We start from the raw sequence: 23,788 nt of genomic DNA on the forward strand, positions 1-23,788 counted from the left end.
CTCACTGTAGTACAATGCGACACAGGCAAGAAAATACTGTTCCCGCCCGGGATCGAACCGGGGACCTTCTGCGTGTAAAGCAGACGTGATAACCGCTACACTACGGAAACTGCGGACGGGAGGAGTCCATCCCCGTTCACTCGAAATTACCTCAGCCTCTCTCCCGTCCGCGAATGCACACGCGACGGTTCTTTTGACAGCCTGGAAACCATTACAGCCGAGGGCTCAAGAAGTCTTCGGGGTGCTCGAGAGGGTGTCTGCCGTAGCACCCCTAACGAGATAGCGGCGTTTCCCGCAGTCGTGATTGCAAGTCATAGCAGCAAAAGCAATCACTTTCTTAGCAGCAGGGAGTGCGAGCCCAGCGGCAGCTCTACATGAAGGTACCAATAGCCCAGGAAGGCCGCCGACCGCGGGAATTCGCGCCGCCCCCATCCCGCCAGCCTACACGAGACTTTCCAGAGCACCCTGGACCACATCGAGGCACCCAGTGCACTGAAATAATAGTCATTCGCCATGTCAGATGGCTCGTTGGTCTAGGGGTATGATTCCTGCTTCGGGTGCAGGAGGTCCCGGGTTCAAATCCCGGACGAGCCCTAGCGTTTTGTGCAAACTGATCGCACATGAGTGGCTGAGTCGATGCAAAATGCTCGGCGGCAGTATCAAATGAATTTCATATTTGATGTGAGCAATTGACACTCTGATCCGACGTGTGAAGGCGATTACGAAGGTTTTTGGGTACAGATGGAAGCAGATGCATGTTACTATGTCTTGTTTTTAATGATGAAAAAGTGTTTCCGCCCGGGATCGAACCGGGGACCTTCTGCGTGTTAGGCAGACGTGATAACCGCTACACCACGGAAACTACTTGTGTGCGTCATACCTTAGAGACAACTCGTGCTGATGTTGTCATCGTAACTAAAAAATTAAATAAATGCGCTACTTGCATAACAAAGGTACATGCAGAAGATCCTCACATGACGTGGCTCACTGGAGTACAATACGACATAGGCAAGAAAATACTGTTCCCGCCCGGGATCGAACCGGGGACCTTCTGCGTGTAAAGCAGACGTGATAACCGCTACACTACGGAAACTGCAGACGGGAAGAGTCCATCCCCCTTCACTCGAAATTACCTCAGCCTCTCTCCCGTCCGCGAATGCACACGCGACGGTTCTTTTGACAGCCTGGAAACCATTACAGCCGAGGGCTCAAGAAGTCTTCGGGGTGCTCGAGAGGGTGTCTGCCGTAGCACCCCTAACGAGATAGCGGCGTTTCCCGCAGTCGTGATTGCAAGTCATAGCAGCAAAAGCAATCACTTTCTTAGCAGCAGGGAGTGCGAGCCCAGCGGCAGCTCTACATGAAGGTACCAATAGCCCAGGAAGGCCGCCGACCGCGGGAATTCGCGCCGCCCCCATCCCGCCAGCCTACACGAGACTTTCCAGAGCACCCTGGACCACATCGAGGCACCCAGTGCACTGAAATAATAGTCATTCGCCATGTCAGATGGCTCGTTGGTCTAGGGGTATGATTCCTGCTTCGGGTGCAGGAGGTCCCGGGTTCAAATCCCGGACGAGCCCTAGCGTTTTGTGCAAACTGATCGCACATGAGTGGCTGAGTCGATGCAAAATGCTCGGCGGCAGTATCAAATGAATTTCATATTTGATGTGAGCAATTGACACTCTGATCCGACGTGTGAAGGCGATTACGAAGGTTTTTGGGTACAGATGGAAGCAGATGCATGTTACTATGTCTTGTTTTTAATGATGAAAAAGTGTTTCCGCCCGGGATCGAACCGGGGACCTTCTGCGTGTTAGGCAGACGTGATAACCGCTACACCACGGAAACTACTTGTGTGCGCCATACCTTAGAGACAACTCGTGCTGATGTTGTCATCGTAACTAAAAAATTAAATAAATGCGCTACTTGCATAACAAAGGTACATGCAGAAGATCCTCACATGACGTGGCTCACTGGAGTACAATACGACATAGGCAAGAAAATACTGTTCCCGCCCGGGATCGAACCGGGGACCTTCTGCGTGTAAAGCAGACGTGATAACCGCTACACTACGGAAACTGCGGACGGGAGGAGTCCATCCCCGTTCACTCGAAATTACCTCAGCCTCTCTCCCGTCCGCGAATGCACACGCGACGGTTCTTTTGACAGCCTGGAAACCATTACAGCCGAGGGCTCAAGAAGTCTTCGGGGTGCTCGAGAGGGTGTCTGCCGTAGCACCCCTAACGAGATAGCGGCGTTTCCCGCAGTCGTGATTGCAAGTCATAGCAGCAAAAGCAATCACTTTCTTAGCAGCAGGGAGTGCGAGCCCAGCGGCAGCTCTACATGAAGGTACCAATAGCCCAGGAAGGCCGCCGACCGCGGGAATTCGCGCCGCCCCCATCCCGCCAGCCTACACGAGACTTTCCAGAGCACCCTGGACCACATCGAGGCACCCAGTGCACTGAAATAATAGTCATTCGCCATGTCAGATGGCTCGTTGGTCTAGGGGTATGATTCCTGCTTCGGGTGCAGGAGGTCCCGGGTTCAAATCCCGGACGAGCCCTAGCGTTTTGTGCAAACTGATCGCACATGAGTGGCTGAGTCGATGCAAAATGCTCGGCGGCAGTATCAAATGAATTTCATATTTGATGTGAGCAATTGACACTCTGATCCGACGTGTGAAGGCGATTACGAAGGTTTTTGGGTACAGATGGAAGCAGATGCATGTTACTATGTCTTGTTTTTAATGATGAAAAAGTGTTTCCGCCCGGGATCGAACCGGGGACCTTCTGCGTGTTAGGCAGACGTGATAACCGCTACACCACGGAAACTACTTGTGTGCGCCATACCTTAGAGACAACTCGTGCTGATGTTGTCATCGTAACTAAAAAATTAAATAAATGCGCTACTTGCATAACAAAGGTACATGCAGAAGATCCTCACATGACGTGGCTCACTGGAGTACAATACGACATAGGCAAGAAAATACTGTTCCCGCCCGGGATCGAACCGGGGACCTTCTGCGAGTAAAGCAGACGTGATAACCGCTACACTACGGAAACTGCGGACGGGAGGAGTCCATCCCCGTTCACTCGAAATTACCTCAGCCTCTCTCCCGTCCGCGAATGCACACGCGACGGTTCTTTTGACAGCCTGGAAACCATTACAGCCGAGGGCTCAAGAAGTCTTCGGGGTGCTCGAGAGGGTGTCTGCCGTAGCACCCCTAACGAGATAGCGGCGTTTCCCGCAGTCGTGATTGCAAGTCATAGCAGCAAAAGCAATCACTTTCTTAGCAGCAGGGAGTGCGAGCCCAGCGGCAGCTCTACATGAAGGTACCAATAGCCCAGGAAGGCCGCCGACCGCGGGAATTCGCGCCGCCCCCATCCCGCCAGCCTACACGAGACTTTCCAGAGCACCCTGGACCACATCGAGGCACCCAGTGCACTGAAATAATAGTCATTCGCCATGTCAGATGGCTCGTTGGTCTAGGGGTATGATTCCTGCTTTGGGTGCAGGAGGTCCCGGGTTCAAATCCCGGACGAGCCCTAGCGTTTTGTGCAAACTGATCGCACATGAGTGGCTGAGTCGATGCAAAATGCTCGGCGGCAGTATCAAATGAATTTCATATTTGATGTGAGCAATTGACACTCTGATCCGACGTGTGAAGGCGATTACGAAGGTTTTTGGGTACAGATGGAAGCAGATGCATGTTACTATGTCTTGTTTTTAATGATGAAAAAGTGTTTCCGCCCGGGATCGAACCGGGGACCTTCTGCGTGTTAGGCAGACGTGATAACCGCTACACCACGGAAACTACTTGTGTGCGCCATACCTTAGAGACAACTCGTGCTGATGTTGTCATCGTAACTAAAAAATTAAATAAATGCGCTACTTGCATAACAAAGGTACATGCAGAAGATCCTCACATGACGTGGCTCACTGGAGTACAATACGACATAGGCAAGAAAATACTGTTCCCGCCCGGGATCGAACCGGGGACCTTCTGCGTGTAAAGCAGACGTGATAACCGCTACACTACGGAAACTGCGGACGGGAAGAGTCCATCCCCGTTCACTCGAAATTACCTCAGCCTCTCTCCCGTCCGCGAATGCACACGCGACGGTTCTTTTGACAGCCTGGAAACCATTACAGCCGAGGGCTCAAGAAGTCTTCGGGGTGCTCGAGAGGGTGTCTGCCGTAGCACCCCTAACGAGATAGCGGCGTTTCCCGCAGTCGTGATTGCAAGTCATAGCAGCAAAAGCAATCACTTTCTTAGCAGCAGGGAGTGCGAGCCCAGCGGCAGCTCTACATGAAGGTACCAATAGCCCAGGAAGGCCGCCGACCGCGGGAATTCGCGCCGCCCCCATCCCGCCAGCCTACACGAGACTTTCCAGAGCACCCTGGACCACATCGAGGCACCCAGTGCACTGAAATAATAGTCATTCGCCATGTCAGATGGCTCGTTGGTCTAGGGGTATGATTCCTGCTTCGGGTGCAGGAGGTCCCGGGTTCAAATCCCGGACGAGCCCTAGCGTTTTGTGCAAACTGATCGCACATGAGTGGCTGAGTCGATGCAAAATGCTCGGCGGCAGTATCAAATGAATTTCATATTTGATGTGAGCAATTGACACTCTGATCCGACGTGTGAAGGCGATTACGAAGGTTTTTGGGTACAGATGGAAGCAGATGCATGTTACTATGTCTTGTTTTTAATGATGAAAAAGTGTTTCCGCCCGGGATCGAACCGGGGACCTTCTGCGTGTTAGGCAGACGTGATAACCGCTACACCACGGAAACTACTTGTGTGCGCCATACCTTAGAGACAACTCGTGCTGATGTTGTCATCGTAACTAAAAAATTAAATAAATGCGCTACTTGCATAACAAAGGTACATGCAGAAGATCCTCACATGACGTGGCTCACTGGAGTACAATACGACATAGGCAAGAAAATACTGTTCCCGCCCGGGATCGAACCGGGGACCTTCTGCGTGTAAAGCAGACGTGATAACCGCTACACTACGGAAACTGCGGACGGGAGGAGTCCATCCCCGTTCACTCGAAATTACCTCAGCCTCTCTCCCGTCCGCGAATGCACACGCGACGGTTCTTTTGACAGCCTGGAAACCATTACAGCCGAGGGCTCAAGAAGTCTTCGGGGTGCTCGAGAGGGTGTCTGCCGTAGCACCCCTAACGAGATAGCGGCGTTTCCCGCAGTCGTGATTGCAAGTCATAGCAGCAAAAGCAATCACTTTCTTAGCAGCAGGGAGTGCGAGCCCAGCGGCAGCTCTACATGAAGGTACCAATAGCCCAGGAAGGCCGCCGACCGCGGGAATTCGCGCCGCCCCCATCCCGCCAGCCTACACGAGACTTTCCAGAGCACCCTGGACCACATCGAGGCACCCAGTGCACTGAAATAATAGTCATTCGCCATGTCAGATGGCTCGTTGGTCTAGGGGTATGATTCCTGCTTCGGGTGCAGGAGGTCCCGGGTTCAAATCCCGGACGAGCCCTAGCGTTTTGTGCAAACTGATCGCACATGAGTGGCTGAGTCGATGCAAAATGCTCGGCGGCAGTATCAAATGAATTTCATATTTGATGTGAGCAATTGACACTCTGATCCGACGTGTGAAGGCGATTACGAAGGTTTTTGGGTACAGATGGAAGCAGATGCATGTTACTATGTCTTGTTTTTAATGATGAAAAAGTGTTTCCGCCCGGGATCGAACCGGGGACCTTCTGCGTGTTAGGCAGACGTGATAACCGCTACACCACGGAAACTACTTGTGTGCGCCATACCTTAGAGACAACTCGTGCTGATGTTGTCATCGTAACTAAAAAATTAAATAAATGCGCTACTTGCATAACAAAGGTACATGCAGAAGATCCTCACATGACGTGGCTCACTGGAGTACAATACGACATAGGCAAGAAAATACTGTTCCCGCCCGGGATCGAACCGGGGACCTTCTGCGTGTAAAGCAGACGTGATAACCGCTACACTACGGAAACTGCGGACGGGAGGAGTCCATCCCCGTTCACTCGAAATTACCTCAGCCTCTCTCCCGTCCGCGAATGCACACGCGACGGTTCTTTTGACAGCCTGGAAACCATTACAGCCGAGGGCTCAAGAAGTCTTCGGGGTGCTCGAGAGGGTGTCTGCCGTAGCACCCCTAACGAGATAGCGGCGTTTCCCGCAGTCGTGATTGCAAGTCATAGCAGCAAAAGCAATCACTTTCTTAGCAGCAGGGAGTGCGAGCCCAGCGGCAGCTCTACATGAAGGTACCAATAGCCCAGGAAGGCCGCCGACCGCGGGAATTCGCGCCGCCCCCATCCCGCCAGCCTACACGAGACTTTCCAGAGCACCCTGGACCACATCGAGGCACCCAGTGCACTGAAATAATAGTCATTCGCCATGTCAGATGGCTCGTTGGTCTAGGGGTATGATTCCTGCTTCGGGTGCAGGAGGTCCCGGGTTCAAATCCCGGACGAGCCCTAGCGTTTTGTGCAAACTGATCGCACATGAGTGGCTGAGTCGATGCAAAATGCTCGGCGGCAGTATCAAATGAATTTCATATTTGATGTGAGCAATTGACACTCTGATCCGACGTGTGAAGGCGATTACGAAGGTTTTTGGGTACAGATGGAAGCAGATGCATGTTACTATGTCTTGTTTTTAATGATGAAAAAGTGTTTCCGCCCGGGATCGAACCGGGGACCTTCTGCGTGTTAGGCAGACGTGATAACCGCTACACCACGGAAACTACTTGTGTGCGCCATACCTTAGAGACAACTCGTGCTGATGTTGTCATCGTAACTAAAAAATTAAATAAATGCGCTACTTGCATAACAAAGGTACATGCAGAAGATCCTCACATGACGTGGCTCACTGGAGTACAATACGACATAGGCAAGAAAATACTGTTCCCGCCCGGGATCGAACCGGGGACCTTCTGCGTGTAAAGCAGACGTGATAACCGCTACACTACGGAAACTGCGGACGGGAAGAGTCCATCCCCGTTCACTCGAAATTACCTCAGCCTCTCTCCCGTCCGCGAATGCACACGCGACGGTTCTTTTGACAGCCTGGAAACCATTACAGCCGAGGGCTCAAGAAGTCTTCGGGGTGCTCGAGAGGGTGTCTGCCGTAGCACCCCTAACGAGATAGCGGCGTTTCCCGCAGTCGTGATTGCAAGTCATAGCAGCAAAAGCAATCACTTTCTTAGCAGCAGGGAGTGCGAGCCCAGCGGCAGCTCTACATGAAGGTACCAATAGCCCAGGAAGGCCGCCGACCGCGGGAATTCGCGCCGCCCCCATCCCGCCAGCCTACACGAGACTTTCCAGAGCACCCTGGACCACATCGAGGCACCCAGTGCACTGAAATAATAGTCATTCGCCATGTCAGATGGCTCGTTGGTCTAGGGGTATGATTCCTGCTTCGGGTGCAGGAGGTCCCGGGTTCAAATCCCGGACGAGCCCTAGCGTTTTGTGCAAACTGATCGCACATGAGTGGCTGAGTCGATGCAAAATGCTCGGCGGCAGTATCAAATGAATTTCATATTTGATGTGAGCAATTGACACTCTGATCCGACGTGTGAAGGCGATTACGAAGGTTTTTGGGTACAGATGGAAGCAGATGCATGTTACTATGTCTTGTTTTTAATGATGAAAAAGTGTTTCCGCCCGGGATCGAACCGGGGACCTTCTGCGTGTTAGGCAGACGTGATAACCGCTACACCACGGAAACTACTTGTGTGCGCCATACCTTAGAGACAACTCGTGCTGATGTTGTCATCGTAACTAAAAAATTAAATAAATGCGCTACTTGCATAACAAAGGTACATGCAGAAGATCCTCACATGACGTGGCTCACTGGAGTACAATACGACATAGGCAAGAAAATACTGTTCCCGCCCGGGATCGAACCGGGGACCTTCTGCGTGTAAAGCAGACGTGATAACCGCTACACTACGGAAACTGCAGACGGGAAGAGTCCATCCCCCTTCACTCGAAATTACCTCAGCCTCTCTCCCGTCCGCGAATGCACACGCGACGGTTCTTTTGACAGCCTGGAAACCATTACAGCCGAGGGCTCAAGAAGTCTTCGGGGTGCTCGAGAGGGTGTCTGCCGTAGCACCCCTAACGAGATAGCGGCGTTTCCCGCAGTCGTGATTGCAAGTCATAGCAGCAAAAGCAATCACTTTCTTAGCAGCAGGGAGTGCGAGCCCAGCGGCAGCTCTACATGAAGGTACCAATAGCCCAGGAAGGCCGCCGACCGCGGGAATTCGCGCCGCCCCCATCCCGCCAGCCTACACGAGACTTTCCAGAGCACCCTGGACCACATCGAGGCACCCAGTGCACTGAAATAATAGTCATTCGCCATGTCAGATGGCTCGTTGGTCTAGGGGTATGATTCCTGCTTCGGGTGCAGGAGGTCCCGGGTTCAAATCCCGGACGAGCCGTAGCGTTTTGTGCAAACTGATCGCACATGAGTGGCTGAGTCGATGCAAAATGCTCGGCGGCAGTATCAAATGAATTTCATATTTGATGTGAGCAATTGACACTCTGATCCGACGTGTGAAGGCGATTACGAAGTTTTTTGGGTACAGATGGAAGCAGATGCATGTTACTATGTCTTGTTTTTAATGATGAAAAAGTGTTTCCGCCCGGGATCGAACCGGGGACCTTCTGCGTGTTAGGCAGACGTGATAACCGCTACACCACGGAAACTACTTGTGTGCGCCATACCTTAGAGACAACTCGTGCTGATGTTGTCATCGTAACTAAAAAATTAAATAAATGCGCTACTTGCATAACAAAGGTACATGCAGAAGATCCTCACATGACGTGGCTCACTGGAGTACAATACGACATAGGCAAGAAAATACTGTTCCCGCCCGGGATCGAACCGGGGACCTTCTGCGTGTAAAGCAGACGTGATAACCGCTACACTACGGAAACTGCGGACGGGAGGAGTCCATCCCCGTTCACTCGAAATTACCTCAGCCTCTCTCCCGTCCGCGAATGCACACGCGACGGTTCTTTTGACAGCCTGGAAACCATTACAGCCGAGGGCTCAAGAAGTCTTCGGGGTGCTCGAGAGGGTGTCTGCCGTAGCACCCCTAACGAGATAGCGGCGTTTCCCGCAGTCGTGATTGCAAGTCATAGCAGCAAAAGCAATCACTTTCTTAGCAGCAGGGAGTGCGAGCCCAGCGGCAGCTCTACATGAAGGTACCAATAGCCCAGGAAGGCCGCCGACCGCGGGAATTCGCGCCGCCCCCATCCCGCCAGCCTACACGAGACTTTCCAGAGCACCCTGGACCACATCGAGGCACCCAGTGCACTGAAATAATAGTCATTCGCCATGTCAGATGGCTCGTTGGTCTAGGGGTATGATTCCTGCTTCGGGTGCAGGAGGTCCCGGGTTCAAATCCCGGACGAGCCCTAGCGTTTTGTGCAAACTGATCGCACATGAGTGGCTGAGTCGATGCAAAATGCTCGGCGGCAGTATCAAATGAATTTCATATTTGATGTGAGCAATTGACACTCTGATCCGACGTGTGAAGGCGATTACGAAGGTTTTTGGGTACAGATGGAAGCAGATGCATGTTACTATGTCTTGTTTTTAATGATGAAAAAGTGTTTCCGCCCGGGATCGAACCGGGGACCTTCTGCGTGTTAGGCAGACGTGATAACCGCTACACCACGGAAACTACTTGTGTGCGCCATACCTTAGAGACAACTCGTGCTGATGTTGTCATCGTAACTAAAAAATTAAATAAATGCGCTACTTGCATAACAAAGGTACATGCAGAAGATCCTCACATGACGTGGCTCACTGGAGTACAATACGACATAGGCAAGAAAATACTGTTCCCGCCCGGGATCGAACCGGGGACCTTCTGCGTGTAAAGCAGACGTGATAACCGCTACACTACGGAAACTGCGGACGGGAGGAGTCCATCCCCGTTCACTCGAAATTACCTCAGCCTCTCTCCCGTCCGCGAATGCACACGCGACGGTTCTTTTGACAGCCTGGAAACCATTACAGCCGAGGGCTCAAGAAGTCTTCGGGGTGCTCGAGAGGGTGTCTGCCGTAGCACCCCTAACGAGATAGCGGCGTTTCCCGCAGTCGTGATTGCAAGTCATAGCAGCAAAAGCAATCACTTTCTTAGCAGCAGGGAGTGCGAGCCCAGCGGCAGCTCTACATGAAGGTACCAATAGCCCAGGAAGGCCGCCGACCGCGGGAATTCGCGCCGCCCCCATCCCGCCAGCCTACACGAGACTTTCCAGAGCACCCTGGACCACATCGAGGCACCCAGTGCACTGAAATAATAGTCATTCGCCATGTCAGATGGCTCGTTGGTCTAGGGGTATGATTCCTGCTTCGGGTGCAGGAGGTCCCGGGTTCAAATCCCGGACGAGCCCTAGCGTTTTGTGCAAACTGATCGCACATGAGTGGCTGAGTCGATGCAAAATGCTCGGCGGCAGTATCAAATGAATTTCATATTTGATGTGAGCAATTGACACTCTGATCCGACGTGTGAAGGCGATTACGAAGGTTTTTGGGTACAGATGGAAGCAGATGCATGTTACTATGTCTTGTTTTTAATGATGAAAAAGTGTTTCCGCCCGGGATCGAACCGGGGACCTTCTGCGTGTTAGGCAGACGTGATAACCGCTACACCACGGAAACTACTTGTGTGCGCCATACCTTAGAGACAACTCGTGCTGATGTTGTCATCGTAACTAAAAAATTAAATAAATGCGCTACTTGCATAACAAAGGTACATGCAGAAGATCCTCACATGACGTGGCTCACTGGAGTACAATACGACATAGGCAAGAAAATACTGTTCCCGCCCGGGATCGAACCGGGGACCTTCTGCGTGTAAAGCAGACGTGATAACCGCTACACTACGGAAACTGCGGATGGGAAGAGTCCATCCCCGTTCACTCGAAATTACCTCAGCCTCTCTCCCGTCCGCGAATGCACACGCGACGGTTCTTTTGACAGCCTGGAAACCATTACAGCCGAGGGCTCAAGAAGTCTTCGGGGTGCTCGAGAGGGTGTCTGCCGTAGCACCCCTAACGAGATAGCGGCGTTTCCCGCAGTCGTGATTGCAAGTCATAGCAGCAAAAGCAATCACTTTCTTAGCAGCAGGGAGTGCGAGCCCAGCGGCAGCTCTACATGAAGGTACCAATAGCCCAGGAAGGCCGCCGACCGCGGGAATTCGCGCCGCCCCCATCCCGCCAGCCTACACGAGACTTTCCAGAGCACCCTGGACCACATCGAGGCACCCAGTAAACTGAAATAATAGTCATTCGCCATGTCAGATGGCTCGTTGGTCTAGGGGTATGATTCCTGCTTCGGGTGCAGGAGGTCCCGGGTTCAAATCCCGGACGAGCCCTAGCGTTTTGTGCAAACTGATCGCACATGAGTGGCTGAGTCGATGCAAAATGCTCGGCGGCAGTATCAAATGAATTTCATATTTGATGTGAGCAATTGACACTCTGATCCGACGTGTGAAGGCGATTACGAAGGTTTTTGGGTACAGATGGAAGCAGATGCATGTTACTATGTCTTGTTTTTAATGATGAAAAAGTGTTTCCGCCCGGGATCGAACCGGGGACCTTCTGCGTGTTAGGCAGACGTGATAACCGCTACACCACGGAAACTACTTGTGTGCGCCATACCTTAGAGACAACTCGTGCTGATGTTGTCATCGTAACTAAAAAATTAAATAAATGCGCTACTTGCATAACAAAGGTACATGCAGAAGATCCTCACATGACGTGGCTCACTGGAGTACAATACGACATAGGCAAGAAAATACTGTTCCCGCCCGGGATCGAACCGGGGACCTTCTGCGTGTAAAGCAGACGTGATAACCGCTACACTACGGAAACTGCGGACGGGAAGAGTCCATCCCCGTTCACTCGAAATTACCTCAGCCTCTCTCCCGTCCGCGAATGCACACGCGACGGTTCTTTTGACAGCCTGGAAACCATTACAGCCGAGGGCTCAAGAAGTCTTCGGGGTGCTCGAGAGGGTGTCTGCCGTAGCACCCCTAACGAGATAGCGGCGTTTCCCGCAGTCGTGATTGCAAGTCATAGCAGCAAAAGCAATCACTTTCTTAGCAGCAGGGAGTGCGAGCCCAGCGGCAGCTCTACATGAAGGTACCAATAGCCCAGGAAGGCCGCCGACCGCGGGAATTCGCGCCGCCCCCATCCCGCCAGCCTACACGAGACTTTCCAGAGCACCCTGGACCACATCGAGGCACCCAGTGCACTGAAATAATAGTCATTCGCCATGTCAGATGGCTCGTTGGTCTAGGGGTATGATTCCTGCTTCGGGTGCAGGAGGTCCCGGGTTCAAATCCCGGACGAGCCCTAGCGTTTTGTGCAAACTGATCGCACATGAGTGGCTGAGTCGATGCAAAATGCTCGGCGGCAGTATCAAATGAATTTCATATTTGATGTGAGCAATTGACACTCTGATCCGACGTGTGAAGGCGATTACGAAGGTTTTTGGGTACAGATGGAAGCAGATGCATGTTACTATGTCTTGTTTTTAATGATGAAAAAGTGTTTCCGCCCGGGATCGAACCGGGGACCTTCTGCGTGTTAGGCAGACGTGATAACCGCTACACCACGGAAACTACTTGTGTGCGCCATACCTTAGAGACAACTCGTGCTGATGTTGTCATCGTAACTAAAAAATTAAATAAATGCGCTACTTGCATAACAAAGGTACATGCAGAAGATCCTCACATGACGTGGCTCACTGGAGTACAATACGACATAGGCAAGAAAATACTGTTCCCGCCCGGGATCGAACCGGGGACCTTCTGCGTGTAAAGCAGACGTGATAACCGCTACACTACGGAAACTGCGGACGGGAAGAGTCCATCCCCGTTCACTCGAAATTACCTCAGCCTCTCTCCCGTCCGCGAATGCACACGCGACGGTTCTTTTGACAGCCTGGAAACCATTACAGCCGAGGGCTCAAGAAGTCTTCGGGGTGCTCGAGAGGGTGTCTGCCGTAGCACCCCTAACGAGATAGCGGCGTTTCCCGCAGTCGTGATTGCAAGTCATAGCAGCAAAAGCAATCACTTTCTTAGCAGCAGGGAGTGCGAGCCCAGCGGCAGCTCTACATGAAGGTACCAATAGCCCAGGAAGGCCGCCGACCGCGGGAATTCGCGCCGCCCCCATCCCGCCAGCCTACACGAGACTTTCCAGAGCACCCTGGACCACATCGAGGCACCCAGTGCACTGAAATAATAGTCATTCCCCATGTCAGATGGCTCGTTGGTCTAGGGGTATGATTCCTGCTTCGGGTGCAGGAGGTCCCGGGTTCAAATCCCGGACGAGCCCTAGCGTTTTGTGCAAACTGATCGCACATGAGTGGCTGAGTCGATGCAAAATGCTCGGCGGCAGTATCAAATGAATTTCATATTTGATGTGAGCAATTGACACTCTGATCCGACGTGTGAAGGCGATTACGAAGGTTTTTGGGTACAGATGGAAGCAGATGCATGTTACTATGTCTTGTTTTTAATGATGAAAAAGTGTTTCCGCCCGGGATCGAGCCGGGGACCTTCTGCGTGTTAGGCAGACGTGATAACCGCTACACCACGGAAACTACTTGTGTGCGCCATACCTTAGAGACAACTCGTGCTGATGTTGTCATCGTAACTAAAAAATTAAATAAATGCGCTACTTGCATAACAAAGGTACATGCAGAAGATCCTCACATGACGTGGCTCACTGGAGTACAATACGACATAGGCAAGAAAATACTGTTCCCGCCCGGGATCGAACCGGGGACCTTCTGCGTGTAAAGCAGACGTGATAACCGCTACACTACGGAAACTGCGGACGGGAGGAGTCCATCCCCGTTCACTCGAAATTACCTCAGCCTCTCTCCCGTCCGCGAATGCACACGCGACGGTTCTTTTGACAGCCTGGAAACCATTACAGCCGAGGGCTCAAGAAGTCTTCGGGGTGCTCGAGAGGGTGTCTGCCGTAGCACCCCTAACGAGATAGCGGCGTTTCCCGCAGTCGTGATTGCAAGTCATAGCAGCAAAAGCAATCACTTTCTTAGCAGCAGGGAGTGCGAGCCCAGCGGCAGCTCTACATGAAGGTACCAATAGCCCAGGAAGGCCGCCGACCGCGGGAATTCGCGCCGCCCCCATCCCGCCAGCCTACACGAGACTTTCCAGAGCACCCTGGACCACATCGAGGCACCCAGTGCACTGAAATAATAGTCATTCGCCATGTCAGATGGCTCGTTGGTCTAGGGGTATGATTCCTGCTTCGGGTGCAGGAGGTCCCGGGTTCAAATCCCGGACGAGCCCTAGCGTTTTGTGCAAACTGATCGCACATGAGTGGCTGAGTCGATGCAAAATGCTCGGCGGCAGTATCAAATGAATTTCATATTTGATGTGAGCAATTGACACTCTGATCCGACGTGTGAAGGCGATTACGAAGGTTTTTGGGTACAGATGGAAGCAGATGCATGTTACTATGTCTTGTTTTTAATGATGAAAAAGTGTTTCCGCCCGGGATCGAACCGGGGACCTTCTGCGTGTTAGGCAGACGTGATAACCGCTACACCACGGAAACTACTTGTGTGCGCCATACCTTAGAGACAACTCGTGCTGATGTTGTCATCGTAACTAAAAAATTAAATAAATGCGCTACTTGCATAACAAAGGTACATGCAGAAGATCCTCACATGACGTGGCTCACTGGAGTACAATACGACATAGGCAAGAAAATACTGTTCCCGCCCGGGATCGAACCGGGGACCTTCTGCGTGTAAAGCAGACGTGATAACCGCTACACTACGGAAACTGCGGACGGGAGGAGTCCATCCCCGTTCACTCGAAATTACCTCAGCCTCTCTCCCGTCCGCGAATGCACACGCGACGGTTCTTTTGACAGCCTGGAAACCATTACAGCCGAGGGCTCAAGAAGTCTTCGGGGTGCTCGAGAGGGTGTCTGCCGTAGCACCCCTAACGAGATAGCGGCGTTTCCCGCAGTCGTGATTGCAAGTCATAGCAGCAAAAGCAATCACTTTCTTAGCAGCAGGGAGTGCGAGCCCAGCGGCAGCTCTACATGAAGGTACCAATAGCCCAGGAAGGCCGCCGACCGCGGGAATTCGCGCCGCCCCCATCCCGCCAGCCTACACGAGACTTTCCAGAGCACCCTGGACCACATCGAGGCACCCAGTGCACTGAAATAATAGTCATTCGCCATGTCAGATGGCTCGTTGGTCTAGGGGTATGATTCCTGCTTTGGGTGCAGGAGGTCCCGGGTTCAAATCCCGGACGAGCCCTAGCGTTTTGTGCAAACTGATCGCACATGAGTGGCTGAGTCGATGCAAAATGCTCGGCGGCAGTATCAAATGAATTTCATATTTGATGTGAGCAATTGACACTCTGATCCGACGTGTGAAGGCGATTACGAAGGTTTTTGGGTACAGATGGAAGCAGATGCATGTTACTATGTCTTGTTTTTAATGATGAAAAAGTGTTTCCGCCCGGGATCGAACCGGGGACCTTCTGCGTGTTAGGCAGACGTGATAACCGCTACACCACGGAAACTACTTGTGTGCGCCATACCTTAGAGACAACTCGTGCTGATGTTGACATCGTAACTAAAAAATTAAATAAATGCGCTTCTTGCATAACAAAGGTACATGCAGAAGATCCTCACATGACGTGGCTCACTGGAGTACAATGCGACATAGGCAAGAAAATACTGTTCCCGCCCGGGATCGATCCGGGGACCTTCTGCGTGTAAAGCAGACGTGATAACCGCTACACTACGGAAACTGCGGACGGGAGGAGTCCATCCCCGTTCACTCGAAATTACCTCAGCCTCTCTCCCGTCCGCGAATGCACACGCGACGGTTCTTTTGACAGCCTGGAAACCATTACAGCCGAGGGCTCAAGAAGTCTTCGGGGTGCTCGAGAGGGTGTCTGCCGTAGCACCCCTAACGAGATAGCGGCGTTTCCCGCAGTCGTGATTGCAAGTCATAGCAGCAAAAGCAATCACTTTCTTAGCAGCAGGGAGTGCGAGCCCAGCGGCAGCTCTACATGAAGGTACCAATAGCCCAGGAAGGCCGCCGACCGCGGGAATTCGCGCCGCCCCCATCCCGCCAGCCTACACGAGACTTTCCAGAGCACCCTGGACCACATCGAGGCACCCAGTGCACTGAAATAATAGTCATTCGCCATGTCAGATGGCTCGTTGGTCTAGGGGTATGATTCCTGCTTTGGGTGCAGGAGGTCCCGGGTTCAAATCCCGGACGAGCCCTAGCGTTTTGTGCAAACTGATCGCACATGAGTGGCTGAGTCGATGCAAAATGCTCGGCGGCAGTATCAAATGAATTTCATATTTGATGTGAGCAATTGACACTCTGATCCGACGTGTGAAGGCGATTACGAAGGTTTTTGGGTACAGATGGAAGCAGATGCATGTTACTATGTCTTGTTTTTAATGATGAAAAAGTGTTTCCGCCCGGGATCGAACCGGGGACCTTCTGCGTGTTAGGCAGACGTGATAACCGCTACACCACGGAAACTACTTGTGTGCGCCATACCTTAGAGACAACTCGTGCTGATGTTGACATCGTAACTAAAAAATTAAATAAATGCGCTTCTTGCATAACAAAGGTACATGCAGAAGATCCTCACATGACGTGGCTCACTGGAGTACAATGCGACACAGGCAAGAAAATACTGTTCCCGCCCGGGATCGAACCGGGGACCTTCTGCGTGTAAAGCAGACGTGATAACCGCTACACTACGGAAACTGCGGACGGGAGTAGTCCATCCCCGTTCACTCGAAATTACCTCAGCCTCTCTCCCGTCCGCGAATGCACACGCGACGGTTCTTTTGACAGCCTGGAAACCATTACAGCCGAGGGCTCAAGAAGTCTTCTGGGTGCTCGAGAGGGTGTCTGCCGTAGCACCCCTAACGAGATAGCGGCGTTTCCCGCAGTCGTGATTGCAAGTCATAGCAGCAAAAGCAATCACTTTCTTAGCAGCAGGGAGTGCGAGCCCAGCGGCAGCTCTACATGAAGGTACCAATAGCCCAGGAAGGCCGCCGACCGCGGGAATTCGCGCCGCCCCCATCCCGCCAGCCTACACGAGACTTTCCAGAGCACCCTGGACCACATCGAGGCACCCAGTGCACTGAAATAATAGTCATTCGCCATGTCAGATGGCTCGTTGGTCTAGGGGTATGATTCCTGCTTCGGGTGCAGGAGGTCCCGGGTTCAAATCCCGGACGAGCCCTAGCGTTTTGTGCAAACTGATCGCACATGAGTGGCTGAGTCGATGCAAAATGCTCGGCGGCAGTATCAAATGAATTTCATATTTGATGTGAGCAATTGACACTCTGATCCGACGTGTGAAGGCGATTACGAAGGTTTTTGGGTACAGATGGAAGCAGATGCATGTTACTATGTCTTGTTTTTAATGATGAAAAAGTGTTTCCGCCCGGGATCGAACCGGGGACCTTCTGCGTGTTAGGCAGACGTGATAACCGCTACACCACGGAAACTACTTGTGTGCGCCATACCTTAGAGACAACTCGTGCTGATGTTGACATCGTAACTAAAAAATTAAATAAATGCGCTTCTTGCATAACAAAGGTACATGCAGAAGATCCTCACATGACGTGGCTCACTGGAGTACAATGCGACACAGGCAAGAAAATACTGTTCCCGCCCGGGATCGAACCGGGGACCTTCTGCGTGTAAAGCAGACGTGATAACCGCTACACTACGGAAACTGCGGACGGGAGTAGTCCATCCCCGTTCACTCGAAATTACCTCAGCCTCTCTCCCGTCCGCGAATGCACACGCGACGGTTCTTTTGACAGCCTGGAAACCATTACAGCCGAGGGCTCAAGAAGTCTTCTGGGTGCTCGAGAGGGTGTCTGCCGTAGCACCCCTAACGAGATAGCGGCGTTTCCCGCAGTCGTGATTGCAAGTCATAGCAGCAAAAGCAATCACTTTCTTAGCAGCAGGGAGTGCGAGCCCAGCGGCAGCTCTACATGAAGGTACCAATAGCCCAGGAAGGCCGCCGACCGCGGGAATTCGCGCCGCCCCCATCCCGCCAGCCTACACGAGACTTTCCAGAGCACCCTGGACCACATCGAGGCACCCAGTGCACTGAAATAATAGTCATTCGCCATGTCAGATGGCTCGTTGGTCTAGGGGTATGATTCCTGCTTCGGGTGCAGGAGGTCCCGGGTTCAAATCCCGGACGAGCCCTAGCGTTTTGTGCAAACTGATCGCACATGAGTGGCTGAGTCGATGCAAAATGCTCGGCGGCAGTATCAAATGAATTTCATATTTGATGTGAGCAATTGACACTCTGATCCGACGTGTGAAGGCGATTACGAAGGTTTTTGGGTACAGATGGAAGCAGATGCATGTTACTATGTCTTGTTTTTAATGATGAAAAAGTGTTTCCGCCCGGGATCGAACCGGGGACCTTCTGCGTGTTAGGCAGACGTGATAACCGCTACACCACGGAAACTACTTGTGTGCGCCATACCTTAGAGACAACTCGTGCTGATGTTGTCATCGTAACTAAAAAATTAAATAAATGCGCTACTTGCATAACAAAGGTACATGCAGAAGATCCTCACATGACGTGGCTCACTGGAGTACAATACGACATAGGCAAGAAAATACTGTTCCCGCCCGGGATCGAACCGGGGACCTTCTGCGTGTAAAGCAGACGTGATAACCGCTACACTACGGAAACTGCGGACGGGAGGAGTCCATCCCCGTTCACTCGAAATTACCTCAGCCTCTCTCCCGTCCGCGAATGCACACGCGACGGTTCTTTTGACAGCCTGGAAACCATTACAGCCGAGGGCTCAAGAAGTCTTCGGGGTGCTCGAGAGGGTGTCTGCCGTAGCACCCCTAACGAGATAGCGGCGTTTCCCGCAGTCGTGATTGCAAGTCATAGCAGCAAAAGCAATCACTTTCTTAGCAGCAGGGAGTGCGAGCCCAGCGGCAGCTCTACATGAAGGTACCAATAGCCCAGGAAGGCCGCCGACCGCGGGAATTCGCGCCGCCCCCATCCCGCCAGCCTACACGAGACTTTCCAGAGCACCCTGGACCACATCGAGGCACCCAGTGCACTGAAATAATAGTCATTCGCCATGTCAGATGGCTCGTTGGTCTAGGGGTATGATTCCTGCTTCGGGTGCAGGAGGTCCCGGGTTCAAATCCCGGACGAGCCCTAGCGTTTTGTGCAAACTGATCGCACATGAGTGGCTGAGTCGATGCAAAATGCTCGGCGGCAGTATCAAATGAATTTCATATTTGATGTGAGCAATTGACACTCTGATCCGACGTGTGAAGGCGATTACGAAGGTTTTTGGGTACAGATGGAAGCAGATGCATGTTACTATGTCTTGTTTTTAATGATGAAAAAGTGTTTCCGCCCGGGATCGAACCGGGGACCTTCTGCGTGTTAGGCAGACATGATAACCGCTACACCACGGAAACTACTTGTGTGCGCCATACCTTAGAGACAACTCGTGCTGATGTTGACATCGTAACTAAAAAATTAAATAAATGCGCTTCTTGCATAACAAAGGTACATGCAGAAGATCCTCACATGACGTAGCTCACTGTAGTACAATGCGACACAGGCAAGAAAATACTGTTCCCGCCCGGGATCGAACCGGGGACCTTCTGCGTGTAAAGCAAACGTGATAACCGCTACACTACGGAAACTGCGGACGGGAGGAGTCCATCTCCGTTCACTCGAAATTACCTCAGCCTCTCTCCCGTCCGCGAATGCACACGCGACGGTTCTTTTGACAGCCTGGAAACCATTACAGCCGAGGGCTCAAGAAGTCTTCGGGGTGCTCGAGAGGGTGTCTGCCGTAGCACCCCTAACGAGATAGCGGCGTTTCGCGCAGTCGTGATTGCAAGTCATAGCAGCAAAAGCAATCACTTTCTTAGCAGCAGGGAGTGCGAGCCCAGCGGCAGCTCTACATGAAGGTACCAATAGCCCAGGAAGGCCGCCGACCGCGGGAATTCGCGCCGCCCCCATCCCGCCAGCCTACACGAGACTTTCCAGAGCACCCTGGACCACATCGAGGCACCCAGTGCACTGAAATAATAGTCATTCGCCATGTCAGATGGCTCGTTGGTCTAGGGGTATGATTCCTGCTTCGGGTGCAGGAGGTCCCGGGTTCAAATCCCGGACGAGCCCTAGCGTTTTGTGCAAACTGATCGCACATGAGTGGCTGAGTCGATGCAAAATGCTCGGCGGCAGTATCAAATGAATTTCATATTTGATGTGAGCAATTGACACTCTGATCCGACGTGTGAAGGCGATTACGAAGGTTTTTGGGTACAGATGGAAGCAGATGCATGTTACTATGTCTTGTTTTTAATGATGAAAAAGTGTTTCCGCCCGGGATCGAACCGGGGACCTTCTGCGTGTTAGGCAGACGTGATAACCGCTACACCACGGAAACTACTTGTGTGCGCCATACCTTAGAGACAACTCGTGCTGATGTTGACATCGTAACTAAAAAATTAAATAAATGCGCTTCTTGCATAACAAAGGTACATGCAGAAGATCCTCACATGACGTAGCTCACTGTAGTACAATGCGACACAGGCAAGAAAATACTGTTCCCGCCCGGGATCGAACCGGGGACCTTCTGCGTGTAAAGCAGACGTGATAACCGCTACACTACGGAAACTGCGGACGGGAGGAGTCCATCTCCGTTCACTCGAAATTACCTCAGCCTCTCTCCCGTCCGCGAATGCACACGCGACGGTTCTTTTGACAGCCTGGAAACCATTACAGCCGAGGGCTCAAGAAGTCTTCGGGGTGCTCGAGAGGGTGTCTGCCGTAGCACCCCTAACGAGATAGCGGCGTTTCCCGCAGTCGTGATTGCAAGTCATAGCAGCAAAAGCAATCACTTTCTTAGCAGCAGGGAGTGCGAGCCCAGCGGCAGCTCTACATGAAGGTACCAATAGCCCAGGAAGGCCGCCGACCGCGGGAATTCGCGCCGCCCCCATCCCGCCAGCCTACACGAGACTTTCCAGAGCACCCTGGACCACATCGAGGCACCCAGTGCACTGAAATAATAGTCATTCGCCATGTCAGATGGCTCGTTGGTCTAGGGGTATGATTCCTGCTTCGGGTGCAGGAGGTCCCGGGTTCAAATCCCGGGCGAGCCCTAGCGTTTTGTGCAAACTGATCGCACATGAGTGGCTGAGTCGATGCAAAATGCTCGGCGGCAGTATCAAATGAATTTCATATTTGATGTGAGCAATTGACACTCTGATCCGACGTGTGAAGGCGATTACGAAGGTTTTTGGGTACAGATGGAAGCAGATGCATGTTACTATGTCTTGTTTTTAATGATGAAAAAGTGTTTCCGCCCGGGATCGAACCGGGGACCTTCTGCGTGTTAGGCAGACGTGATAACCGCTACACCACGGAAACTACTTGTGTGCGCCATACCTTAGAGACAACTCGTGCTGATGTTGACATCGTAACTAAAAAATTAAATAAATGCGCTTCTTGCATAACAAAGGTACATGCAGAAGATCCTCACATGACGTAGCTCACTGTAGTACAATGCGACACAGGCAAGAAAATACTGTTCCCGCCCGGGATCGAACCGGGGACCTTCTGCGTGTAAAGCAGACGTGATAACCGCTACACTACGGAAACTGCGGACGGGAGGAGTCCATCCCCGTTCACTCGAAATTACCTCAGCCTCTCTCCCGTCCGCGAATGCACACGCGACGGTTCTTTTGACAGCCTGGAAACCATTACAGCCGAGGGCTCAAGAAGTCTTCGGGGTGCTCGAGAGGGTGTCTGCCGTAGCACCCCTAACGAGATAGCGGCGTTTCCCGCAGTCGTGATTGCAAGTCATAGCAGCAAAAGCAATCACTTTCTTAGCAGCAGGGAGTGCGAGCCCAGCGGCAGCTCTACATGAAGGTACCAATAGCCCAGGAAGGCCGCCGACCGCGGGAATTCGCGCCGCCCCCATCCCGCCAGCCTACACGAGACTTTCCAGAGCACCCTGGACCACATCGAGGCACCCAGTGCACTGAAATAATAGTCATTCGCCATGTCAGATGGCTCGTTGGTCTAGGGGTATGATTCCTGCTTCGGGTGCAGGAGGTCCCGGGTTCAAATCCCGGGCGAGCCCTAGCGTTTTGTGCAAACTGATCGCACATGAGTGGCTGAGTCGATGCAAAATGCTCGGCGGCAGTATCAAATGAATTTCATATTTGATGTGAGCAATTGACACTCTGATCCGACGTGTGAAGGCGATTACGAAGGTTTTTGGGTACAGATGGAAGCAGATGCATGTTACTATGTCTTGTTTTTAATGATGAAAAAGTGTTTCCGCCCGGGATCGAACCGGGGACCTTCTGCGTGTTAGGCAGACGTGATAACCGCTACACCACGGAAACTACTTGTGTGCGCCATACCTTAGAGACAACTCGTGCTGATGTTGACATCGTAACTAAAAAATTAAATAAATGCGCTTCTTGCATAACAAAGGTACATGCAGAAGATCCTCACATGACGTGGCTCACTGGAGTACAATGCGACACAGGCAAGAAAATACTGTTCCCGCCCGGGATCGAACCGGGGACCTTCTGCGTGTAAAGCAGACGTGATAACCGCTACACTACGGAAACTGCGGACGGGAGGAGTCCAGCCCCGTTCACTCGAAATTACCTCAGCCTCTCTCCCGTCCGCGAATGCACACGCGACGGTTCTTTTGACAGCCTGGAAACCATTACAGCCGAGGGCTCAAGAAGTCTTCTGGGTGCTCGAGAGGGTGTCTGCCGTAGCACCCCTAACGAGATAGCGGCGTTTCCCGCAGTCGTGATTGCAAGTCATAGCAGCAAAAGCAATCACTTTCTTAGCAGCAGGGAGTGCGAGCCCAGCGGCAGCTGTACATGAAGGTACCAATAGCCCAGGAAGGCCGCCGACCGCGGGAATTCGCGCCGCCCCCATCCCGCCAGCCTACACGAGACTTTCCAGAGCACCCTGGACCACATCGAGGCACCCAGTGCACTGAAATAATAGTCATTCGCCATGTCAGATGTCTCGTTGGTCTAGGGGTATGATTCCTGCTTCGGGTGCAGGAGGTCCCGGGTTCAAATCCCGGACGAGCCCTAGCGTTTTGTGCAAACTGATCGCACATGAGTGGCTGAGTCGATGCAAAATGCTCGGCGGCAGTATCAAATGAATTTCATATTTGATGTGAGCAATTGACACTCTGATCCGACGTGTGAAGGCGATTACGAAGGTTTTTGGGTACAGATGGAAGCAGATGCATGTTACTATGTCTTGTTTTTAATGATGAAAAAGTGTTTCCGCCCGGGATCGAACCGGGGACCTTCTGCGTGTTAGGCAGACGTGATAACCGCTACACCACGGAAACTACTTGTGTGCGCCATACCTTAGAGACAACTCGTGCTGATGTTGACATCGTAACTAAAAAATTAAATAAATGCGCTTCTTGCATAACAAAGGTACATGCAGAAGATCCTCACATGACGTAGCTCACGGTAGTACAATGCGACACAGGCAAGAAAATACTGTTCCCGCCCGGGATCGAACCGGGGACCTTCTGCGAGTAAAGCAGACGTGATAACCGCTACACTACGGAAACTGCGGACGGGAGGAGTCCATCCCCGTTCACTCGAAATTACCTCAGCCTCTCTCCCGTCCGCGAATGCACACGCTACGGTTCTTTTG

The 23,788-nt window shown here is 52.2% G+C and overlaps 73 non-coding genes across 73 annotated transcripts; 24 read left to right on the top strand and 49 right to left on the bottom strand.

Annotated features, from left to right (window-relative positions):
- Nucleotides 1–37: 37 nt before the first annotated feature.
- Nucleotides 38–110, bottom strand: Trnav-uac (transfer RNA valine (anticodon UAC)). Its single transcript has one exon. It is a non-coding gene; the product is annotated as a tRNA-Val (tRNA).
- Nucleotides 111–522: 412 nt separating this feature from the next.
- Trnap-cgg (transfer RNA proline (anticodon CGG)) lies at nt 523–594 on the top strand. Its single transcript has one exon. It is a non-coding gene; the product is annotated as a tRNA-Pro (tRNA).
- Nucleotides 595–789: 195 nt separating this feature from the next.
- On the bottom strand, nt 790–862 carry Trnav-aac (transfer RNA valine (anticodon AAC)). The gene has a single exon. It is a non-coding gene; the product is annotated as a tRNA-Val (tRNA).
- A 158-nt stretch (nt 863–1,020) lies between these two features.
- Trnav-uac (transfer RNA valine (anticodon UAC)) lies at nt 1,021–1,093 on the bottom strand. The gene has a single exon. It is a non-coding gene; the product is annotated as a tRNA-Val (tRNA).
- A 412-nt stretch (nt 1,094–1,505) lies between these two features.
- Trnap-cgg (transfer RNA proline (anticodon CGG)) lies at nt 1,506–1,577 on the top strand. The gene has a single exon. It is a non-coding gene; the product is annotated as a tRNA-Pro (tRNA).
- A 195-nt stretch (nt 1,578–1,772) lies between these two features.
- Nucleotides 1,773–1,845, bottom strand: Trnav-aac (transfer RNA valine (anticodon AAC)). Its single transcript has one exon. It is a non-coding gene; the product is annotated as a tRNA-Val (tRNA).
- A 158-nt stretch (nt 1,846–2,003) lies between these two features.
- On the bottom strand, nt 2,004–2,076 carry Trnav-uac (transfer RNA valine (anticodon UAC)). Its single transcript has one exon. It is a non-coding gene; the product is annotated as a tRNA-Val (tRNA).
- A 412-nt stretch (nt 2,077–2,488) lies between these two features.
- Trnap-cgg (transfer RNA proline (anticodon CGG)) lies at nt 2,489–2,560 on the top strand. Its single transcript has one exon. It is a non-coding gene; the product is annotated as a tRNA-Pro (tRNA).
- A 195-nt stretch (nt 2,561–2,755) lies between these two features.
- Nucleotides 2,756–2,828, bottom strand: Trnav-aac (transfer RNA valine (anticodon AAC)). The gene has a single exon. It is a non-coding gene; the product is annotated as a tRNA-Val (tRNA).
- Nucleotides 2,829–2,986: 158 nt separating this feature from the next.
- Trnav-uac (transfer RNA valine (anticodon UAC)) lies at nt 2,987–3,059 on the bottom strand. Its single transcript has one exon. It is a non-coding gene; the product is annotated as a tRNA-Val (tRNA).
- A 412-nt stretch (nt 3,060–3,471) lies between these two features.
- Trnap-ugg (transfer RNA proline (anticodon UGG)) lies at nt 3,472–3,543 on the top strand. Its single transcript has one exon. It is a non-coding gene; the product is annotated as a tRNA-Pro (tRNA).
- A 195-nt stretch (nt 3,544–3,738) lies between these two features.
- Nucleotides 3,739–3,811, bottom strand: Trnav-aac (transfer RNA valine (anticodon AAC)). Its single transcript has one exon. It is a non-coding gene; the product is annotated as a tRNA-Val (tRNA).
- Nucleotides 3,812–3,969: 158 nt separating this feature from the next.
- Trnav-uac (transfer RNA valine (anticodon UAC)) lies at nt 3,970–4,042 on the bottom strand. Its single transcript has one exon. It is a non-coding gene; the product is annotated as a tRNA-Val (tRNA).
- Nucleotides 4,043–4,454: 412 nt separating this feature from the next.
- Nucleotides 4,455–4,526, top strand: Trnap-cgg (transfer RNA proline (anticodon CGG)). Its single transcript has one exon. It is a non-coding gene; the product is annotated as a tRNA-Pro (tRNA).
- A 195-nt stretch (nt 4,527–4,721) lies between these two features.
- Nucleotides 4,722–4,794, bottom strand: Trnav-aac (transfer RNA valine (anticodon AAC)). The gene has a single exon. It is a non-coding gene; the product is annotated as a tRNA-Val (tRNA).
- Nucleotides 4,795–4,952: 158 nt separating this feature from the next.
- Trnav-uac (transfer RNA valine (anticodon UAC)) lies at nt 4,953–5,025 on the bottom strand. Its single transcript has one exon. It is a non-coding gene; the product is annotated as a tRNA-Val (tRNA).
- Nucleotides 5,026–5,437: 412 nt separating this feature from the next.
- Trnap-cgg (transfer RNA proline (anticodon CGG)) lies at nt 5,438–5,509 on the top strand. The gene has a single exon. It is a non-coding gene; the product is annotated as a tRNA-Pro (tRNA).
- A 195-nt stretch (nt 5,510–5,704) lies between these two features.
- Nucleotides 5,705–5,777, bottom strand: Trnav-aac (transfer RNA valine (anticodon AAC)). Its single transcript has one exon. It is a non-coding gene; the product is annotated as a tRNA-Val (tRNA).
- A 158-nt stretch (nt 5,778–5,935) lies between these two features.
- Trnav-uac (transfer RNA valine (anticodon UAC)) lies at nt 5,936–6,008 on the bottom strand. Its single transcript has one exon. It is a non-coding gene; the product is annotated as a tRNA-Val (tRNA).
- A 412-nt stretch (nt 6,009–6,420) lies between these two features.
- Trnap-cgg (transfer RNA proline (anticodon CGG)) lies at nt 6,421–6,492 on the top strand. Its single transcript has one exon. It is a non-coding gene; the product is annotated as a tRNA-Pro (tRNA).
- A 195-nt stretch (nt 6,493–6,687) lies between these two features.
- Trnav-aac (transfer RNA valine (anticodon AAC)) lies at nt 6,688–6,760 on the bottom strand. The gene has a single exon. It is a non-coding gene; the product is annotated as a tRNA-Val (tRNA).
- A 158-nt stretch (nt 6,761–6,918) lies between these two features.
- Trnav-uac (transfer RNA valine (anticodon UAC)) lies at nt 6,919–6,991 on the bottom strand. The gene has a single exon. It is a non-coding gene; the product is annotated as a tRNA-Val (tRNA).
- Nucleotides 6,992–7,403: 412 nt separating this feature from the next.
- On the top strand, nt 7,404–7,475 carry Trnap-cgg (transfer RNA proline (anticodon CGG)). Its single transcript has one exon. It is a non-coding gene; the product is annotated as a tRNA-Pro (tRNA).
- Nucleotides 7,476–7,670: 195 nt separating this feature from the next.
- On the bottom strand, nt 7,671–7,743 carry Trnav-aac (transfer RNA valine (anticodon AAC)). The gene has a single exon. It is a non-coding gene; the product is annotated as a tRNA-Val (tRNA).
- Nucleotides 7,744–7,901: 158 nt separating this feature from the next.
- On the bottom strand, nt 7,902–7,974 carry Trnav-uac (transfer RNA valine (anticodon UAC)). The gene has a single exon. It is a non-coding gene; the product is annotated as a tRNA-Val (tRNA).
- A 412-nt stretch (nt 7,975–8,386) lies between these two features.
- Trnap-cgg (transfer RNA proline (anticodon CGG)) lies at nt 8,387–8,458 on the top strand. The gene has a single exon. It is a non-coding gene; the product is annotated as a tRNA-Pro (tRNA).
- Nucleotides 8,459–8,653: 195 nt separating this feature from the next.
- On the bottom strand, nt 8,654–8,726 carry Trnav-aac (transfer RNA valine (anticodon AAC)). The gene has a single exon. It is a non-coding gene; the product is annotated as a tRNA-Val (tRNA).
- A 158-nt stretch (nt 8,727–8,884) lies between these two features.
- On the bottom strand, nt 8,885–8,957 carry Trnav-uac (transfer RNA valine (anticodon UAC)). Its single transcript has one exon. It is a non-coding gene; the product is annotated as a tRNA-Val (tRNA).
- A 412-nt stretch (nt 8,958–9,369) lies between these two features.
- Nucleotides 9,370–9,441, top strand: Trnap-cgg (transfer RNA proline (anticodon CGG)). The gene has a single exon. It is a non-coding gene; the product is annotated as a tRNA-Pro (tRNA).
- A 195-nt stretch (nt 9,442–9,636) lies between these two features.
- On the bottom strand, nt 9,637–9,709 carry Trnav-aac (transfer RNA valine (anticodon AAC)). The gene has a single exon. It is a non-coding gene; the product is annotated as a tRNA-Val (tRNA).
- A 158-nt stretch (nt 9,710–9,867) lies between these two features.
- Nucleotides 9,868–9,940, bottom strand: Trnav-uac (transfer RNA valine (anticodon UAC)). The gene has a single exon. It is a non-coding gene; the product is annotated as a tRNA-Val (tRNA).
- Nucleotides 9,941–10,352: 412 nt separating this feature from the next.
- On the top strand, nt 10,353–10,424 carry Trnap-cgg (transfer RNA proline (anticodon CGG)). Its single transcript has one exon. It is a non-coding gene; the product is annotated as a tRNA-Pro (tRNA).
- A 195-nt stretch (nt 10,425–10,619) lies between these two features.
- Trnav-aac (transfer RNA valine (anticodon AAC)) lies at nt 10,620–10,692 on the bottom strand. The gene has a single exon. It is a non-coding gene; the product is annotated as a tRNA-Val (tRNA).
- Nucleotides 10,693–10,850: 158 nt separating this feature from the next.
- Trnav-uac (transfer RNA valine (anticodon UAC)) lies at nt 10,851–10,923 on the bottom strand. The gene has a single exon. It is a non-coding gene; the product is annotated as a tRNA-Val (tRNA).
- Nucleotides 10,924–11,335: 412 nt separating this feature from the next.
- On the top strand, nt 11,336–11,407 carry Trnap-cgg (transfer RNA proline (anticodon CGG)). The gene has a single exon. It is a non-coding gene; the product is annotated as a tRNA-Pro (tRNA).
- Nucleotides 11,408–11,602: 195 nt separating this feature from the next.
- Nucleotides 11,603–11,675, bottom strand: Trnav-aac (transfer RNA valine (anticodon AAC)). The gene has a single exon. It is a non-coding gene; the product is annotated as a tRNA-Val (tRNA).
- A 158-nt stretch (nt 11,676–11,833) lies between these two features.
- Nucleotides 11,834–11,906, bottom strand: Trnav-uac (transfer RNA valine (anticodon UAC)). Its single transcript has one exon. It is a non-coding gene; the product is annotated as a tRNA-Val (tRNA).
- A 412-nt stretch (nt 11,907–12,318) lies between these two features.
- Trnap-cgg (transfer RNA proline (anticodon CGG)) lies at nt 12,319–12,390 on the top strand. The gene has a single exon. It is a non-coding gene; the product is annotated as a tRNA-Pro (tRNA).
- A 195-nt stretch (nt 12,391–12,585) lies between these two features.
- Nucleotides 12,586–12,658, bottom strand: Trnav-aac (transfer RNA valine (anticodon AAC)). The gene has a single exon. It is a non-coding gene; the product is annotated as a tRNA-Val (tRNA).
- Nucleotides 12,659–12,816: 158 nt separating this feature from the next.
- Nucleotides 12,817–12,889, bottom strand: Trnav-uac (transfer RNA valine (anticodon UAC)). The gene has a single exon. It is a non-coding gene; the product is annotated as a tRNA-Val (tRNA).
- Nucleotides 12,890–13,301: 412 nt separating this feature from the next.
- On the top strand, nt 13,302–13,373 carry Trnap-cgg (transfer RNA proline (anticodon CGG)). The gene has a single exon. It is a non-coding gene; the product is annotated as a tRNA-Pro (tRNA).
- Nucleotides 13,374–13,568: 195 nt separating this feature from the next.
- Nucleotides 13,569–13,641, bottom strand: Trnav-aac (transfer RNA valine (anticodon AAC)). The gene has a single exon. It is a non-coding gene; the product is annotated as a tRNA-Val (tRNA).
- Nucleotides 13,642–13,799: 158 nt separating this feature from the next.
- Nucleotides 13,800–13,872, bottom strand: Trnav-uac (transfer RNA valine (anticodon UAC)). Its single transcript has one exon. It is a non-coding gene; the product is annotated as a tRNA-Val (tRNA).
- A 412-nt stretch (nt 13,873–14,284) lies between these two features.
- Trnap-cgg (transfer RNA proline (anticodon CGG)) lies at nt 14,285–14,356 on the top strand. Its single transcript has one exon. It is a non-coding gene; the product is annotated as a tRNA-Pro (tRNA).
- A 195-nt stretch (nt 14,357–14,551) lies between these two features.
- Nucleotides 14,552–14,624, bottom strand: Trnav-aac (transfer RNA valine (anticodon AAC)). The gene has a single exon. It is a non-coding gene; the product is annotated as a tRNA-Val (tRNA).
- A 158-nt stretch (nt 14,625–14,782) lies between these two features.
- On the bottom strand, nt 14,783–14,855 carry Trnav-uac (transfer RNA valine (anticodon UAC)). The gene has a single exon. It is a non-coding gene; the product is annotated as a tRNA-Val (tRNA).
- Nucleotides 14,856–15,267: 412 nt separating this feature from the next.
- Trnap-ugg (transfer RNA proline (anticodon UGG)) lies at nt 15,268–15,339 on the top strand. The gene has a single exon. It is a non-coding gene; the product is annotated as a tRNA-Pro (tRNA).
- Nucleotides 15,340–15,534: 195 nt separating this feature from the next.
- Nucleotides 15,535–15,607, bottom strand: Trnav-aac (transfer RNA valine (anticodon AAC)). The gene has a single exon. It is a non-coding gene; the product is annotated as a tRNA-Val (tRNA).
- A 158-nt stretch (nt 15,608–15,765) lies between these two features.
- On the bottom strand, nt 15,766–15,838 carry Trnav-uac (transfer RNA valine (anticodon UAC)). The gene has a single exon. It is a non-coding gene; the product is annotated as a tRNA-Val (tRNA).
- A 412-nt stretch (nt 15,839–16,250) lies between these two features.
- On the top strand, nt 16,251–16,322 carry Trnap-ugg (transfer RNA proline (anticodon UGG)). Its single transcript has one exon. It is a non-coding gene; the product is annotated as a tRNA-Pro (tRNA).
- Nucleotides 16,323–16,517: 195 nt separating this feature from the next.
- Nucleotides 16,518–16,590, bottom strand: Trnav-aac (transfer RNA valine (anticodon AAC)). The gene has a single exon. It is a non-coding gene; the product is annotated as a tRNA-Val (tRNA).
- A 158-nt stretch (nt 16,591–16,748) lies between these two features.
- On the bottom strand, nt 16,749–16,821 carry Trnav-uac (transfer RNA valine (anticodon UAC)). Its single transcript has one exon. It is a non-coding gene; the product is annotated as a tRNA-Val (tRNA).
- Nucleotides 16,822–17,233: 412 nt separating this feature from the next.
- On the top strand, nt 17,234–17,305 carry Trnap-cgg (transfer RNA proline (anticodon CGG)). Its single transcript has one exon. It is a non-coding gene; the product is annotated as a tRNA-Pro (tRNA).
- A 195-nt stretch (nt 17,306–17,500) lies between these two features.
- Nucleotides 17,501–17,573, bottom strand: Trnav-aac (transfer RNA valine (anticodon AAC)). The gene has a single exon. It is a non-coding gene; the product is annotated as a tRNA-Val (tRNA).
- Nucleotides 17,574–17,731: 158 nt separating this feature from the next.
- Nucleotides 17,732–17,804, bottom strand: Trnav-uac (transfer RNA valine (anticodon UAC)). The gene has a single exon. It is a non-coding gene; the product is annotated as a tRNA-Val (tRNA).
- Nucleotides 17,805–18,216: 412 nt separating this feature from the next.
- On the top strand, nt 18,217–18,288 carry Trnap-cgg (transfer RNA proline (anticodon CGG)). Its single transcript has one exon. It is a non-coding gene; the product is annotated as a tRNA-Pro (tRNA).
- Nucleotides 18,289–18,483: 195 nt separating this feature from the next.
- Nucleotides 18,484–18,556, bottom strand: Trnav-aac (transfer RNA valine (anticodon AAC)). Its single transcript has one exon. It is a non-coding gene; the product is annotated as a tRNA-Val (tRNA).
- A 158-nt stretch (nt 18,557–18,714) lies between these two features.
- On the bottom strand, nt 18,715–18,787 carry Trnav-uac (transfer RNA valine (anticodon UAC)). Its single transcript has one exon. It is a non-coding gene; the product is annotated as a tRNA-Val (tRNA).
- Nucleotides 18,788–19,199: 412 nt separating this feature from the next.
- Nucleotides 19,200–19,271, top strand: Trnap-cgg (transfer RNA proline (anticodon CGG)). The gene has a single exon. It is a non-coding gene; the product is annotated as a tRNA-Pro (tRNA).
- A 195-nt stretch (nt 19,272–19,466) lies between these two features.
- On the bottom strand, nt 19,467–19,539 carry Trnav-aac (transfer RNA valine (anticodon AAC)). Its single transcript has one exon. It is a non-coding gene; the product is annotated as a tRNA-Val (tRNA).
- A 158-nt stretch (nt 19,540–19,697) lies between these two features.
- Trnav-uac (transfer RNA valine (anticodon UAC)) lies at nt 19,698–19,770 on the bottom strand. Its single transcript has one exon. It is a non-coding gene; the product is annotated as a tRNA-Val (tRNA).
- A 412-nt stretch (nt 19,771–20,182) lies between these two features.
- Nucleotides 20,183–20,254, top strand: Trnap-cgg (transfer RNA proline (anticodon CGG)). The gene has a single exon. It is a non-coding gene; the product is annotated as a tRNA-Pro (tRNA).
- Nucleotides 20,255–20,449: 195 nt separating this feature from the next.
- Nucleotides 20,450–20,522, bottom strand: Trnav-aac (transfer RNA valine (anticodon AAC)). The gene has a single exon. It is a non-coding gene; the product is annotated as a tRNA-Val (tRNA).
- A 158-nt stretch (nt 20,523–20,680) lies between these two features.
- Trnav-uac (transfer RNA valine (anticodon UAC)) lies at nt 20,681–20,753 on the bottom strand. The gene has a single exon. It is a non-coding gene; the product is annotated as a tRNA-Val (tRNA).
- A 412-nt stretch (nt 20,754–21,165) lies between these two features.
- Trnap-cgg (transfer RNA proline (anticodon CGG)) lies at nt 21,166–21,237 on the top strand. The gene has a single exon. It is a non-coding gene; the product is annotated as a tRNA-Pro (tRNA).
- A 195-nt stretch (nt 21,238–21,432) lies between these two features.
- On the bottom strand, nt 21,433–21,505 carry Trnav-aac (transfer RNA valine (anticodon AAC)). The gene has a single exon. It is a non-coding gene; the product is annotated as a tRNA-Val (tRNA).
- A 158-nt stretch (nt 21,506–21,663) lies between these two features.
- Nucleotides 21,664–21,736, bottom strand: Trnav-uac (transfer RNA valine (anticodon UAC)). The gene has a single exon. It is a non-coding gene; the product is annotated as a tRNA-Val (tRNA).
- Nucleotides 21,737–22,148: 412 nt separating this feature from the next.
- Trnap-cgg (transfer RNA proline (anticodon CGG)) lies at nt 22,149–22,220 on the top strand. Its single transcript has one exon. It is a non-coding gene; the product is annotated as a tRNA-Pro (tRNA).
- A 195-nt stretch (nt 22,221–22,415) lies between these two features.
- On the bottom strand, nt 22,416–22,488 carry Trnav-aac (transfer RNA valine (anticodon AAC)). The gene has a single exon. It is a non-coding gene; the product is annotated as a tRNA-Val (tRNA).
- Nucleotides 22,489–22,646: 158 nt separating this feature from the next.
- Trnav-uac (transfer RNA valine (anticodon UAC)) lies at nt 22,647–22,719 on the bottom strand. The gene has a single exon. It is a non-coding gene; the product is annotated as a tRNA-Val (tRNA).
- A 412-nt stretch (nt 22,720–23,131) lies between these two features.
- Trnap-cgg (transfer RNA proline (anticodon CGG)) lies at nt 23,132–23,203 on the top strand. The gene has a single exon. It is a non-coding gene; the product is annotated as a tRNA-Pro (tRNA).
- Nucleotides 23,204–23,398: 195 nt separating this feature from the next.
- On the bottom strand, nt 23,399–23,471 carry Trnav-aac (transfer RNA valine (anticodon AAC)). The gene has a single exon. It is a non-coding gene; the product is annotated as a tRNA-Val (tRNA).
- Nucleotides 23,472–23,629: 158 nt separating this feature from the next.
- Trnav-uac (transfer RNA valine (anticodon UAC)) lies at nt 23,630–23,702 on the bottom strand. The gene has a single exon. It is a non-coding gene; the product is annotated as a tRNA-Val (tRNA).
- Nucleotides 23,703–23,788: the final 86 nt, after the last annotated feature.

Source organism: Schistocerca gregaria, chromosome 2, assembly GCF_023897955.1.
Source record: "Schistocerca gregaria isolate iqSchGreg1 chromosome 2, iqSchGreg1.2, whole genome shotgun sequence".
NCBI classification, from domain to species: Eukaryota; Metazoa; Arthropoda; class Insecta; order Orthoptera; family Acrididae; genus Schistocerca; species Schistocerca gregaria.